Below are 14,271 nucleotides of genomic sequence, written 5' to 3' on the forward strand. Positions count from 1 at the left end.
ACTGATCCAACAGGAGAGAAGATGGGGACAAAATCGGATGCAGTTTTCCTTGATATGAATTCTCTACCCTTCGGCCATGTCCCATTATGCACTACCTTGCGGCGACTATAAATGGCTCAATGACCCTCAAGCTCCCCATTTCCCCAACATTGACAGTGTTGAGGAGAATGGATCGGTTGGATGGTTTTTTGAAATCGATGGAGAGATACCAGTCGAGCTTCACGATTCAGTAAAGGATTTTGTTTTCCCGTGCATCAATAGACCTGTGACTAAGGACTCTTTGAGCCCTCGCAACAGGCATTTAGTCTAGATGGACGGATTGCGTTGGTCACCTTCAAAACAAAACTTATTGCTGACCTTCTACCCAAAAAAAACAGAGTTGTACATAATGTAGATTTAAAATGGATGTGAAACAACGCCTTCAACGCTTCAAATGCTAACAGGACACTCTATATTATTCAAAAACCCTATCTAAAAACATTTGTTGACAGTTTTGTCAACAAACGTTCTGCAGCGCAGACGAAAGCCGCAAAAGAAATTTATAAACTCATTTTGAATTCGGCTTTTGGCAAATTGTGTGAGAGTCTTCGCAATAAGAGTCGTTGTGACGTCGTGACCGATCCCGAACAATGTGCTCGAATTATTGCCGATCCAAATTACACTTCCTTCACAATCATTGGCCCGGATATGGTACTATTGAATAGTAAAAAAAGACGTATTGTCTTGAATAAAAATATTGCTGCAGGCAGTGCCATCTTGGAGATCTCAAAAAAGCTCATGTTGGAATTCTACTACAATGTGGCTAGGATACAGCGGCCTGAAAAGGGGCAAGTAGAGGTCTGCTACGGGGACACGGATTCTCTACTGTTAAAAGTAAAAACTCCAAATCTAATTGATGATTTGGCGCACGGTGAAATTATCAGCTCACGGGTGGACTTCATAAATTGGAGTAGTCTTTACCCAGAGTTAGTGAAAGGTCGGCCACCAAATCAGCTTTTTTTTTTAAATCAGAAACAGGAACCGACATAATTTCCAGTGGTTTGTTTGTAAGTCCGAAAGTGTACCTTATACAGACACACGACGAGGAAATCAAAAAACGTCGCAAAGGAGTACCCACGCGCTATGTGGATAAGAATTTCGACATGGACATTTATAGGAATTGTATTGTTTAAAATACAATTCCACTATCAAAGTTATCTTTTTTTTTTTACTTAGAGCAGATTTTTTTTTGTAAATGTTTCATTAAAAAAAAAAGTGATATTTTTTTTCAAGTGATTTAATATAATGTTTTATTTTTTATATATAAATAAAAAAAAAAAGTGAATTTATTTAAGTATTTTTTCTCAGTGTGCATATGTAAATGTTGTATTTTTTATTATAAATAAATTTAAAAAGAAGTGTATTTTGGGGCCAGCCACCAGCGGGGGGCGCACCGCCACTATCAAAGTTATATTTTTTTTAGTTAGAGCATATCTTTTTTTTGTAAATGTTTCATTAAAAAAAAAAGTGATATTTTTTTTCAAGTGCTTTAATCTAATGTTGTATTTTTTCTCTCTGTGTGCCTATGTAAATGTTGTATTTTTTATTATAAATAAATTTAAAAAGAAGTGTATTTTTTCAGGTTTAATGTGCTTTTTTCATTGTATTGTTACTTTTTTTTATGCATATAATAAAAGAAAATATGATTCCTTATTCGTCTTCTTATTCTTGAACAGATTAGTAGTAGGGAAATTATTTAGTCATTAGACAATCATGGTCTACAGTTAGTTGTCCAGGTGAACTGTTGAGGGGAACATGTATCAATTTAAAACACCATTCAGATCGTTTCTGTGTGGACCGTCAATGTCGTTCAAAACAACACTCTTAACTAAAATAATTAAAAATTGCAATAAAATCTTTGTGGAAAAGCCGAAAAAAATCTACTATTGCTATAGTATTTGGCAGGAGTCATACGATAAAATAAAAGCAATTGCTGCCACCATCATGGGATTGGTGCAGATACAATTCATACAGGGACCTGATGTTTTCAACATTATTGAACCAAACTCTTGGCTGATCATTGACAATCTGGCTGAATCTATTGAACAATGGTCCCAGGAAATGCTGCATTTGTTCACTGTTCGCTCTCATCATGAACAAATTTCCGTTACTCTGGTTCTACACAATCTCTTTCATCAGAGCAAATGTATGCGAACACTTGCTTTGAACTGCACCTACTATATCATCTACAGAGTTGTTCGTGATTCTAGCTCGCTAATAACCCTCAAAAAACAAATCTATCCAGGTGCCCCTAAATTTCTGCTCTCGGCATACAATCAGGCAACTAATAAACCCAACAGTTATATCCTATTGGATCTTAATACAAAATACACCCGAGGATCTTCGTGTAGTCACAGAAATTTTCGACAATGAAATTACAGTAAATCTCCCTGTGAACACTAAAAAGACATAGTAGTTTCTCTCATGACACTGACCGCAATTCATAAAGTATTACATCTTTTTTTAGTACTAAGCAGTTAATAACTTCTGCATAGGAAAGCAATACTCGAACATGATGATGACATTTACTGTAGAAATGTACTTCCTGTACTTGTTTTAAATTTGATTAAGGACAATATTCTAGTGCCATAATTAGCTAAGCAACAGGCAGAACATCATCGTTCTCTTTTACGTACATTGGTCTATAAAGACAAAGGAAAAAATTTTAAAAAGAAAAGAGTTCTTCAGGCGGACGGTAGTTTTTTCAAACTTTTACTGCCAATAATTGCAGGACTTGTAAACAGTTTTTTCTAGAGAATGGCTAAACCCAATAAATTGACTCCAATAGAACTCGCTCTCTCACCCGTGTAACACTTTGAGAACAACCTGAGTAAATTCCTTGACAATGAAAATATTGAGGATGATAAAAACTGGTTTTACTTCAAGATGCACTTCGCCGAGGGGACAAACACAAGTCCTGTCGATCGAAACCAACTGCTGTTGTTATTGATCTAAAAAAATAATCATCTTATCAAGAGTCTGCTGCTGCTGCTGCTGCTGTAAAAAATTTAAATATGTTGTATTTGTATTCATTTTTATTGAAATTTGGAAATCTAATGCCCCACTAATATCGTGAACAATGTACACGACTCCTATCCTATCTCTTGAAAAGTCGTCAATAACTTATTCAAGTTGATAGCAAAGGTAAAGTGATTATAATTTAGCGCAAGAACTTTAATCTACTTGATGTAGTCTATGACTGGGTTACAAATAATAAAGGCCTATTATCATTTGACACTCATCTATACAATTTTTTAAATACATTAAACTTCCCCGAAAGTCTTAACAGCGATACACAAATTCTAAAAAAAATTAAATGAACATGCATCATCATCATCAACAACATTGACACCATTAAAATATGAACTTGAAGAAGAAGAAGATTTTAAATCAATTTTGGAAAATACTAGCACACCACTGATAGCTAGACAAAATCGAAGACGTATGAAGTCAACGTCACCTTTTCCACCACCACCACCAACAGCCAGTATACAAAAGGGTGGCGGACGTTACACAACGTGTTTACGTTCAAAATGGTTGAAGTTCTGAAAGGTGTTTGTAAAAATATTGGTGAGGCGGGGAGTTTAATTTCCCCCACCACTTTTTCCAAAGTCACTGGTTTTCACACTAAAAGTGTACAAGACTATCTACAAAATGAATCAAGTTACACTCTGCATAGAAATCATAGACTTCGTGCCAATCAATATCGAAAAACTAAAGCCTTTTACCCATTGCATATAATGCAAGCAGATCTCATGACTCTAGATGAGCTTCAAAGACGTCACAATACACCGTACAAGTACATTCTACTTGCAATCAGTGTTTATAGTCGCTATGCATATGCAATTCCATTGCGATCAAAGAGAGGTGTTGAAGTTGCTCGGGCCATTGAAAGTATTCTCGAACAGTATTCATATAAAAAAATTCAAACGGATCGCTGTAGTGAATTTGTTAATCCCCATGTTGCAAAAGTACTAGATAAATATAGTACACTGCTCTATCATAGTCACAGTCCTATAAAAGCTGCATTGGCCGAACGATTGATAAGAACTATACGACTTTTAATTTCAAGATATTGTACATTAAAAAATACATCGGCTTTTATTCATGATCTAGATAAAATCATGTTGATTTATAATGAACGACCTCATCGATCATTGTCCAACTCTACGCCAACGGAAGTTCATCATTCTGATCATGATACAATTGACACCTTTCTTAAACAGTATTCCAATGAAACGATTGTCAAGAAGAAAAATAAATTTAATGTTGGTGATACTGTCCGAATTAATAGAACAACTAATGCTTTTGAAAAAGAGAAATTACTTGTGGTCCATCGCACTTTTAAAGTGGCAAACATCCTAGATACTAAGCCCACAACTTATCACATGCGTTATATTAAAGCTGAAAAGATTCTCGCTGGTTCTTATGACTATGAATTGCAAAAAGTTAAAAATGCTAGTGAAATCTATCAAATTGAAAAAATATTAAAGACACGTACTCACAGGGATAAGGAACAGTTACTTGTTCGGTGGCTAGGATACAACTCTGATTTTGATTCTTGGATCTGTGTTGAAGATATTGACAATGCCCAATGATTTCTGTGTAACATTCATGTCCAACGTGTCCGATTTTTTGTATAATGATATGTAAACAGAAAGTAGTGCTTGGAAGGATCACTCCCCCGCCATTAAATCTTATATCGCATCGGACATATCTTTTTCTAACTGCAGGCTCAAAAATGCCAACGACATTATGTGACAAAGTCGAGTGCATGACCCACAGGCCTTATATGTCGAGTGAAATAGGAATTGGTTGAGGTATGTCAACTATGAATGAGCTGAAGCACTTAAATCTAGTGACTATCCACATGCCAAATTGAAATATATTGAATATGATAATATGGGAGATTTGTGTCGTACAATCAATAGAAAAATCTCTTATCGTAGGAATGGTACATTCCATTTTAATTATTGACAAACGAAACTCAGAGAAGAGAGAAAGTAACAAAATGAAAAATAAAATCAAAAAGGGTGAAAAAACGAGGATTTTGTCAGCCAGCGAACCATGAAGAAGACAAAATATAAGCAAATATTTCGAAAAGGACCTCCGCCAATTCTTCCTCATTGATAAAAAAAAAAAAAAAAGACAAAACAAAAAAACGAGAATCTAACCTTTCGAAGTTTCCTGTACAAAGACAGAATAGACACTGAATAAAAAACCAGGCAGGAATCAATGAAAATGAAATTTACCAAGATGATTGTGTAAGGATCTTTCGTCTTGCATTAATTTTGGCTGGTCTACAATTTCGGTTTTCATTAGATATGCAAATAGGTTCTTTTAAGTTTTTTCGGGTGAAAATATTGATTGAGTCCTTCAAGATTAAACTGTCGTAAATTGGGCTTAATGAAATATCTCCAGTATCTCTATTTATTGCTAAATTTTGGTTCATATATTTTTTATCTCAATTACCTCCTTAAAAGTTTGTGGTACGCCATTAACAGTTGATATTAAGGTTGCCTCGTCAAACAGAACTAGATGGGTCGGGTTTACGAAAATATGCGAAGCCAGTGCCGAATCAAAGTTGTCATTGTTATTTTTTAATCTCAGGGACTTGTCTATTGAAATTTTGTGCTCATGCAAACGTTCACCTAGTTGTTGATGGGTTCTACTAATGTAAAATTTTCCACAAGAACACGGGATTCTGTAGACACCACTACCCAGTACAGGGTCTGTTTTATCCTTTCCTGAGTTAAAAAAATGTTCAACCTTTTGTTCGGTTCTGAAAGAAACAGAGAGATTATGTTTATTTAAAATTTTTCTAAGTTTATAGATAGACGATTAAAAAAGATAAAAGAACAAAATAGGGAGCTTGTCCCCCTTGATTCAGTTACACCGGCAATTGAGAAAAAAACTTTCATCGTTTTACCATACATCCCGAAACTTGGCGATAAAATTAGAAAAATTTTAAATAAACATAATCTCTCTGTTTCTTTCAGAACCGAACAAAAGGTTGAACATTTTTTTAACTCAGGAAAGGATAAAACAGACCCTGTACTGGGTAGTGGTGTCTACAGAATCCCGTGTTCTTGTGGAAAATTTTACATTGGTAAAACCCATCAACAACTAGGTGAACGTTTGCATGAGCACAAAATTTCAATAGACAAGTCCCTGAGATTAAAAAATAACAATGACAACTTTGATTCGGCACTGGCTTCGCATATTTTCGTAAACCCGACCCATCTAGTTCTGTTTGACGAGGCAACTTTAATATCAACTGTTAATGGCGTACCACAAACTTTTAAGGAGGTAATTGAGATAAAAAATATATGAACCAAAATTTAGCAATAAATAGAGATACTGGAGATATTTCATTAAGCCCAATTTACGACAGTTTAATCTTGAAGGACTCAATCAATATTTTCACCCGAAAAAACTTAAAAGAACCTATTTGCATATCTAATGAAAACCGAAATTGTAGACCAGCCAAAATTAATGCAAGACGAAAGATCCTTACACAATCATCTTGGTAAATTTCATTTTCATTGATTCCTGCCTGGTTTTTTATTCAGTGTTTAGTCTGTATTTGTACAGGAAACTTCGAAAGTTTAGATTCTCGTTTTTTTTTCTTATCTTTTTTGTTTTTGTTTATCAATGAGGACGACTTGGCGGAGGTCCTTGTCGAAATATTTGCTTATATTTTGTATTCTTAATGGTTAGCTGGCTGACAAAATCATCGTTTTTTCACCCTTTTTGATTTTATTTTTAATTTTGTTACTTTCTCTCTTCTCTGAGTTTCGTTTGTCATGTATAGCCAGTGTGGTCAAAGAATGTATTTTAATTATTCATTGGAACATGATAGGATTTACATTAGATCACCTGTTGACACTGAAATAATTATTCTCAATGATAATCTAAGAGATGTTCTTGGCTTTAAACAGAATATGATCAATGGGAAAAATGCTGGCACCGTTTACGGGATGGATCAACTTATTTTTGCTGATTATCCACCTGGTTTTGCCTCGGACTCTTGCATATTTCTCTATGCATCCTTTGTGGAAACGTCTAGAGTCAGTAATTCGAATGTCCCCCTCCCACGTGTTCGTGAACGAAAAACAACTCATGAACTTGTTCATCACTATAATATAAACCATCGCCAGTATGTTCCTGTAAACACTTCGTATTTGGAACTCTAAGTGAATTGGGTGATCCTCTAGCAATAACAGAAGGCTTAGCAGTGATTACATGTCATTTTCAACCCACTGTCAACGACAGCACAATCACCTAAAATGAACAATAGAAGAATTTCATTTGTATGCCCCGATATTGATTGTTATGTTGGTGCTTTGAGTCCACGTCAAATAAGCAATGGATTGGACTATTACAAGGGGCGTACTACAATGTCGGGCTATGGTCTTGGTAGCTGGTTTGCTAGGCTATTTCGTTCTGCACTACCCCTTGCCAGGAAATATCTTGTACCTGCTGCATCAACTTTTGCTGCCTCCACACTACAGGACTGGGGGTCGGGCAAGAATTTCAAGGAGAGTGTTAAGGAAAATATTCGATCTTCAATAAGAGCCGTTGGTGAGCAATTAAAATCTCGACAAAATGGAGACGGATTGAAAAGGATGCGTTCGCGTCATTCACTCATCAGTCTCCACCCAGGCAGGAAGCAAAGGACCTCAACAAGGAATTTCAGGAATAAAACAATGAAGATCAATAAGGAGAAGAAGAAAAAGATTGTTAGATCATCGAAGGATTTCTTCTCTTAAGAGGACTTAACTCCCCCAACAGGAAGGATATCCATCAATCATTTCCTCATTGAATCTGTTCAATGCTGAAAATGTTTACATCACTATCCAGTATGGGTATTATGAACAATTTCACCCCCAACAGCCCCTCTCGGAAAATATACACTTTCAAATATTTTCCAATAAAGACTATTTCATTGATTTGTCATCAACATTTATTGATTTAAATGTTGTGGTGAAGAAAAAGTCAGATAATACAACTCCAAATGCCGGCGATGGTCTCTCCTATGAAACTGTATTCTACGCAACCTATTCAAATAAATTAAAGTATTTATTAATGGAGCATTGGTGAGCACTACCAATAATCTATCAAACTATGCAAGCTACTTTCAATTTATGATGATGACACCAAAGGCATACAAGGAGCCGAGAGGAGAGTCATTAGGCTATGAATATCGATCAGGTATTGATACTGACGGTGAGTTGACTATTGCAGTGACTCAAGAGTATCATCTAGTTGGAAAATTAAACCATGAGATATTCAATATATCCCAATGGTTACCCCCAATGTCAAGATTGACATAAAGTTACAGATGGCACCATCGAATTTCATTTTGAAAAAAACACTTCCTGCAGAACCCGATGCAAATGTCATTATCACATCGGCAATTCTGCACGTCCGAAAACAACAGGTTATGAGCTCTGTTGCGTTGGCAGTGGAAAAGCTAAGAACCAATGGTAACAACATTAAACTTCTTGTTCCCCATACGATCACCAATCAATGTCACAGTGCCAACGGCTCTATTAGCTATAGCGATTCATCATTTATCAACGGAGAAATCCCATCAAAATTGGCTTTGGCCTATGTGAAGAGTGGTAGTGCCGTTGGATCCTGGACTGAATCCCCCCATGATTTTAATTTTTTCGGTCTATCTAGCCTTGTGTGCAAAGTGAATGGTATTCCACTGTACACTCTATCATTTGACAAAAAATCTTATAGAACTCTGTACGAGTTGACAATGCAGTCCCTAGATCATGACTCTCAACTATTTGAAAATGGAATAACCAATTCAATGTTTTCAAAAAATCATGGGGTTATTGTTTTGGACTTGTCAGGCACACAAGATATGAGTACAGTACGAACAGGGAATTTTCGATTAGAGTGTACATTTGCCGATGCTCTGACGGAGAGTATCATGCTAATATCACTGAGTCAATTTGAAACCTATTGGGAAATCACACCCGACGGCAGTGTTCTACTAGACCTAGCACCATGAACACAAACCAAATAATCAATGTATTTAGTATGGATCCATAAATGTCCCAGTACAAGTCCTATTGCATACCTTCGGGATTCCAAGTGTTAACAATACCCTTATCATTGTTAATAGCAGTCCATCGAGTTTAAAGACCGGCCATTGGCTATGCATCTTTTAAACAGCGAAGAATATTGAATTTTTTGATCCTCTTGGCCTATCGTATAAATTCTACGCTCCATACATCAGCAACTTTGTTGAAAGCAGTGGGAAAACTATTATTCAAAATCAACGAAGAGTACAGAATTTAACTACTAAGACATGTGACTTTCATGCACTACTCTTTTTCATGTTCAGATGTCGTGGCTATACCTACAAGCAGTTTCTCGACATATAAGTTGACTTACCTCGATTGAACGACTTTCTAGTGTAGAATATACTTACAAGTGTATTTAATATTGATTTTAGTGCCCTAAGAATAACATGTTCTAAAAATGTATGTGAAATTATTTATTAATAAAAAAAAAATTATATACATGATAAAATGACTTTTCTACTCTTTAGATTTCATCCACTACTAGATATTTGTCAACAACAACTAGTGCAGGTAGATTATCTGAATTCACAGTGTACTGATCCTGATGTACTGCAAAGTCAGGTTTACATTTTCTACAGTAGAGCGTGATTTCACTCTTGACATATCTCTTTGTATAGTCAATGATACTATTCTCATTCATTCTATAGAATTCACATGTTTCAATTTGCTTATTTGAAGCAATTTCATAAACAGTGTCCTCAAGTGTTGAATCAAATTCCGTCACAGCTAAATAAAAATCAGTGGGCTTATAATCATAACACCCATTGTCTTCACAGCAATGATGTATAAACCATATTTTTTTGTTGTTCCAACAGTTGAATCGTTGACCCAACTCCTCCTCCCAGAACAATCTAAAACCACGACGATACCAATCTCGTAGCAATAAACTAAAATCACGGTTAGGATTCTTTCCAATCATACCGGGATATGTATTCTCCCACGTATTACATTTATCATAATGACAATTGGAGAATAGGTGACCTCTAGGATGAGAGTCACACACCTCTTCAAGACAGGAATTACAGCCTTTAATTTGTACAGCATATCCTCTATGCAATTTACACAGGTTGCATAATCTACACTTTTCATCATACTCATCAATCATTGTGCAATTCTCACATGATGACCAGCTGACCAGTGTGTACATACATAACGGACATGTATGGAACATTTTGTCATGTGTTGACACTCTCACTGTCACAATGAAACTGAGCTAGCAACAACAACAAAAAAATTGTCTGGGATAGAGAGAGAGAGGAGCAAATCATCCTCGAGCACCATCTTTCTCTTGCTTTCTCATGAAAAAAAAGTCCTAAATTTCTAAACTAGTGTTTATAAGCATATCTACGAGATCATTTGGTTGTGTTGCGATTAATATATCAATAAATTTTGTAAATGCATTTGTACCATGGTGTAGAAGCTTCATACAATAGTCTAATGATGGAGAATCAGTTTTCATTATATCGACAAGTATTCCCCGAGAAAACATCTTCCTTTGAATAGACAGCTCTAGAAAATCGTCATCTAGAATCAAATGTTTTTCCATAAGAACTAGATTCCCCATGATTCGCTCTTTCTCGAATCTATCCATTTTTTAGAGTCCTAACTCGCTCACAACCAACTTCAGACTAACCAGAATTTTTTTTATTCTAAAAAATATACGCTAGTCTACTATAGAAAGAAAAAAAAATACCATTGATTTAGAAACAATTTTATTGAACATAATTACAATAATAATATTCACTGATGCATTTTGTTCTCATCAATATATTTCGATAGGACATCTAATGCTAACTGAAGTTTATTTATATGGAGAATATTCACTTTTCCAGCAAAACATAGCTGCTCCTCCTGCTTAAATTTGCTTAAGGATATCATGTTTTTAGCATACATAGTGTCCCAGTCAAGGAATTGTCTACAACTATTTGTTATTTCTACAGCCACATCGGGTATTCGTATATCACTACCGGTATTGTTGACTCCCTCACTTATCTCCAATAGTGTAAATGCACCAGTCATTTTTCTATCTACTTTTATACTCTCATATAAACTATTCGCTTTAAAATCGAGTCTCTTACTAATAGGAATTTTAGTGAAAACCGTTTTTTTTATTCAAATCCCAACCACCAATCAAGTTATCGTATATGGAGTAACCTCCGCTCTCTGATTGGCTCATAAAAAACGGATGTTACCTTGAAAAACCAGTTCGGTTGAGTTAAATAATTTCGTGCATGCCCCCAAAACATGTTTGACTACTTTATATCATATCAGTTTTTTTGTTAAGAATGTACACGTGATCTGATGACGTACATTCATTGTGCAATTGACAACAAAAACAGAAAAAAACCGGTTTGAGGACATTTTATTATTACGACCAAACTCGCAAAACATGCTTGACCACAATATGCACTGCCAAATAACTAGTCTGATAATCTGCCATGGAAAGGTGCCATGGAATGTAAAGTGATGGAAATACACCGGAAGGAACATAACCTACGCAAATTCCATATATACTTACTACTGGCAACTAACACCCCTTCCACGCCCAAAATGTTTCCAAAAGCATCCAATCAAAGTTTTGAGATAGCCATTTTGTTCCACACAGTTTAAAGTTCAGGAAATTATACCTTTGATTTGAACACTCCCCCCACAGTCTTCAGGGCAAGGGCTGTAAGTTATTCCCTTGGGGCATATAAGTTTTTATTGAAATCTTTGTCGTAGAAACTTGAAAAAGAGCTCATTCGATTGGAAATTCAAAGGGCTAGTGCCTTTTCTAATAGTCTTGAAAGCGATTTCAGGGTAACTAACCCCCCTCTCACGCCCATCTTTTCCCCAAACACATCCAATCAAAATTTTTGGATAGCCATTTTATTCAACATAGTTGAAAGTTTTGGAAATTAGGTCTTTAAGGATGAATACACAGCCTTTAGGGCAAGGGTCGTAAGTTTTACCCTGGGGGCATATAAGGTTTATATAGAAAGCGATGTTGCAGAAACTTCAAAAAGGGCTCATTCAATTGGAAACTGAAAGGGGTAGTGCCTTTTTAATAGTCAAAAGTGATTGAAGGGAAACAAACCCCCTCTCACGCCCACCATTTCCCCAAACATATCCAATCAAAATTTTGAGACATCCATTTTGTTCAACGTAGTCGAAAGTTCCTGAAATTAGGTCTTTTAGGATGATATTCCCATCAGAACCCTCAGTGCAAGGGTTGTAAGTTTGCCCTGGGGGCATATAAGGTTTATATAGAAAGTTGCTGTAGAAATTTCAAAAAGGGCTCATTTGTTTAAAAATTGAAATTGCCCTTTTTAATAGTCAAAAGTGATTGAGAGGGTTATTAACCCCCCTCTCACTCCCACCATTTTTCTAAACACATTCAATTAAAGTTTAGAGATAGAAATTTTGTTCAACGTAGTTGAAAGTTCTGGAGATTATGTATTTAAGGATGACAAACCCCCGGAGCCCACAGGGCAAAGGTTGTAAGTTATGCCCTGGGGGAGGTTTTTATAGATAGAGTCGTCGTAAAAACTTCAAAAGAGGCTCATTCAATTGGAAATTGAGAGGGCTAGTGCCCTTTTTAATAGGTGAAAGTGACTGGAGGGTATATAACCCCCCTCTTACGCCCACCATTCCCCCAAACAAATCCGATCAAAAGATTCAGATAGCCATTTTGTTCAACGTTGCGAAAGTTCTGGAAATAAGGTCTTTGAGAATGGCACCCCCCCCCCCCCAGCCCTCAGGACAAGGGTTGTAAGTTATGCCCTGGGGGCATATCAGGTTATTTTTGAAAGCGTTGTCGTAGAAACTTCAAAAGCGCTCATTTTATTGGAAATTGAAAGTGCCTTTTTTAATAGTTGAAAGTGATTGGAGAGCGTCTAACGCCCCTCTCCCGCCCACCATTTTCCCAGACACGTCCAATCAAAATTTTGAGATAGCCATTTTGTTTAACGTAGTTGAAAGTTCGGAAAATTAGGTCTTAGAGGATGACAACCACCCTCACAGGCCTTAGGGTAAGGTTTGTAATTTATGCCATGGGGACATATAAGGCGTTTATAGAAAGTGTTGTCGTAGAAACTCAAAAATGGCTCATTCGATTAGAAATAGAAAGGTGTAGTGCCTTTTTTAATAGTCGAAAGTGATTGGAAGGCTTGACATTTTATAGTAAAGATCGATGTGGTTAATGTATTATTTTGTTGTTGTTGTTGTTGTTTACACCCGGGCACTTTGTATCGAAGGAGTTGTTGTAGGAACTTTGAAAAGGGTTCATTCGATTAAAAATAGAAAGGGCTGATGCCCTTTTTAAAAGTCGAAAGTGATTGGAGGAAAACTAATCCTCTCCCACGCCCTCCCTCCCATCTGCCTTAATGTTTAAAAACTAAATGTTACCAGAAAATTAAATCAAAATACAATGTGTTAATCCTAACTCCCAATAAGGTATCTCAGCAGTATCCTTAGGACGGCTGAGGGTATTTTGTTAACACTTTCGGGCTAAGTCTGAACTTAAAATTCAATAGAACCAAAAAAGAGTGAGTCTATCAAAGCTATCAAAGAAAGCATAGAAAGTAATAGAGTTTTTTGCGAATGGTATCAAGTTTTCGATTTCAGGTCAACTAGAGGAGGTATGAAACTAAATGAAACACTACTATTAGTGTCAAGGTCAGATTATAATTTGCACTTTACTGAAAAAAATACAAATGAATGTGCATTGTCAGTTTAATATACATATACTGATATCTAGTAATCAAAATGTGAATATTATTTGATTTATTAAAGTTATAAAAGTAAAAACATTTATAATTTTTCAGTAAAGTGCAAATCATGTTCTGACCTTTGGAAGGCATAGGGGTTTTGAGCCCAACTTATGCTAGTTTCTGCTCGTTTTGAGTTTGACTCGGTTATTTATTGTTATTTCTGTTCGTTTTGGGTTCTGTTTGTTATTTATCGATGCTGATTTGTGGTGGTTTCACGCTTGGTAGATTATTTGGTTTAATTTTTGCTCGTTTTTTGTTTAGCGGATTTCTTTATTTTTCTTTGAAAAACTTATTTTGTGGAAAAAGTTTTTTTAATTAATTGGCGATAAAAGTTGGTTAGTTCGTATATGGTTTTTCTCATCTATAGAACAAAAAAC

At 35.8% G+C, this 14,271-nt stretch overlaps 1 protein-coding gene across 4 annotated transcripts in view; it reads right to left on the reverse strand.

Annotated features, from left to right (window-relative positions):
* The window catches only part of LOC148950156 (nidogen-like), a 364,016-nt gene that overhangs the window by 200,965 nt on the left and 148,780 nt on the right, over nucleotides 1-14,271 (reverse strand). The gene's annotated exons all lie outside the window — the stretch shown is intronic.

Source organism: Artemia sp. Qi Xiang Cuo, chromosome 7 (genome assembly GCF_049724085.1).
Source record: "Artemia sp. Qi Xiang Cuo chromosome 7, ASM4972408v1, whole genome shotgun sequence".
NCBI lineage: Eukaryota > Metazoa > Arthropoda > Branchiopoda > Anostraca > Artemiidae > Artemia > Artemia sp. Qi Xiang Cuo.